At 42.6% G+C, this 2,500-nt stretch overlaps 1 protein-coding gene across 5 annotated transcripts in view; it reads right to left on the bottom strand.

Moving 5' to 3' along the window:
• Positions 1 to 1,246: 1,246 nt before the first annotated feature.
• ogdha (oxoglutarate dehydrogenase a) overlaps positions 1,247 to 2,500 on the bottom strand; it is a 31,870-nt gene continuing 30,616 nt past the window's right edge. For all 5 annotated transcript variants that reach the window (XM_060882267.1, XM_060882263.1, XM_060882265.1 and 2 more), the window contains one exon: positions 1,247 to 2,500. This exon is cut by the window's right edge and continues 258 nt beyond it. The gene's annotated coding sequence lies outside the window, so the exon portion shown is untranslated.

Here is a 2,500-nt window from a genome sequence, read left to right as displayed (position 1 = left end):
ACGGTGGGAATGGAGTCGATCCTGTGAAAACTGGGCGAGAGACGGCAATAGAACACGAACGGCAATAGAAGTGTCACACAAATCCGTCCACTCTTTCACAGCCAGCAGCACAGCCTATCAGCTGCCCGACATGATCGAGAGGACACAAAGACCATAAAAACCTCCATCGGCACAGTAAGCTGAGCAGCACAGTGGAACAGTTCACTCAAAATTTAGGAATTATTCAATCCAATAAACACGTGTATATACATATACAACCTGGGGACAAGTCAACACAAAACATGTCTCTGTTCTTACACATAGCATCAAATCCACACTGACTGTTCACCCTTTATGTGTAAAGATTACACACACACACACACACACACACACACAAGGGTGAATTTACATAAAACTAACAGACATCTTTAGTGATATTTAACAGGAAAATTTATAATAGACACAGTGATGTTTTTTTTTTTTATTTAAAGTAAAATCCAAGTAAAATTGGATTGGACTTTATTTAAAGTAAAATTTGTTCCGTTTCATGTTATATAATTCAGTTAAAATTCACTTGTTATCGAATTCACTATTCGTCAAACACGACTTTTGCGGCCAAAAGGTGTGACGCGAGTCAGTGAACCCGAACACAAGCCGGTTTTGTGATGAAGTTTAATCGTTCCACCGTGCAAGCTCTCATTTGTGTAACATTACTGAACATCTTAGTGTCAAGAAGATTTTCAAACCAGACAAAAAAAAATAATGACTAAACTAAAACTCTGATATTTGCTTCATCCAATAAGGATAATGTGCAAAGGGATCATATGCTTATGGGTCTATATTCTGCATCTGGTTTACTTTGTGTCATAAAGACAACAGTTTAGTTCCTAAAGACAAAGTGCAGGTTACAAAACAGTTATTTCTGTAAAACAGTGGCGGTTCTAGGATTTTTCTGTAACAGGGGCCATTAAGGGGCCACATGTTACATTCAGTACGGTGCAAATACATTTCGGCAGTCGTTCCTTTTTCAAACGCTCGAGTGCCGCCAATTGTTTGGGGGTGGAATTGCATCTGTGATTATGTGAAAAATTCTCCGGTTGCTCTTCTCGTCGACGATTGATGGAACAGGGGCCAATCAGATTTCAGCAGGGGCCAGGGCCCCTGTGGCCCCACCTCTAGAACCGCCCCTGCTTTATACACAATAATTCATTAAAGGGTCATGAATATTTCCAACAAATCACAACGAAGAATAAAAAAAAACTAGGTGTCCATGGCTCTGAGAACGTGTTTATTGAATGAAGATAAACAAGGACAGAATTTCAATTCTTTAAAATCAAAATAAATAAAAATCGTCTGCTTCCTCGAACGCCCGGCGCGCGCTTCCTTTCAGAACGATCCCAGGTGAACGGCGTTCGCGGAGAGATCTCGAGACGGTCCGATCGTAAGGTTTTCTTTTGGGGACGTGGTGTTTTTTTTTGGCACATGGTGCGGCAGAAGAGGAGAGCGAGAGACGTGTAGTTTGAAGTAGGCGGAAGTTTTTGTTTTGGATTTTTTCTTTCTTTCAGGTTTTAGTGTGCGCACCTGAGAGAACGCGATCAGACGGGATTAGGTCGGGTCTGAAGATGAGCCGAGTGAGATAGAGTTATAAAAACCGACGGCTCGTGAGCCTCCTCCTGTTTCGTGTGGGCATATTGATATAAATACAAACGTACATCTTAAAAAGGGCCGTCGGGAAACGTGTCGCGTTCCGTTGTGCGCCGTAACCGACGGACGAACCACATTCAAACGGATCGGATTATGTACACGTGTGATGGGCGTTAAAGCAGAAATAAAACCACAGAAGAAGAAAATAAAATAGTAGTTAAAGCCTTTTCAAAGGGAAATAATTCTCTCTCGATACGTTTGGATGTCAGTAGCTTGGCGAAAGCACAAAAACTCAAGCAGCAAAGAGCAATATACATGTTTATACAGGAATCTGAAGGTCAGAAGGATACACGGATCTGATAGCTGACTATATAATATTTATATTTTTTCAGGTGTGATGTGAACGCACATGATGCTGACTGACCGGTTTCTTCCTTCTTTCCATCGTAATCACACACGACGCTCTCACAAAGTCTCGACGTTTACGTCCCGTCTGTTATCGGCTAATACGTGCGTCAAAGGGGTAGGGGTGGGGGGATGGGGGTGTCTCTAAACCCCAAACAAGCTCTTCCAATGAACAAAAAGCCACAGCGGCTACTACACGTTTTTGTTTTGCGTCACGAGCTGTGCTTTGGTTGCCTGCATCGGTCACGCCAGCGTTAGCCGTAAGAATGTACGCTTGTGCTGTGACCAAAAGTTGTGGCTTGTTTCGTCGGAACACGTCTGGAATTTAAAGTAAATAAAATCGACTAACAAGAACTCCAGAACGCTAACGAGTAACGCGCGCGAGTGTGTGTGCGTGTGTAGGACGGAAAGACGTGTGCTCGGTGCATTTAAAAGAACTACTTTTTTTGCTGCTAGGTTGTTTTTGTCTGTG

The sequence above is a fragment of the Tachysurus vachellii genome, chromosome 11 (genome assembly GCF_030014155.1).
Source record: "Tachysurus vachellii isolate PV-2020 chromosome 11, HZAU_Pvac_v1, whole genome shotgun sequence".
Classification (NCBI taxonomy): Eukaryota; Metazoa; Chordata; class Actinopteri; order Siluriformes; family Bagridae; genus Tachysurus; species Tachysurus vachellii.
The sequence above is the reverse complement of the archived record's forward strand: the minus strand, read 5'-3'. Positions and strand labels throughout refer to the sequence as shown.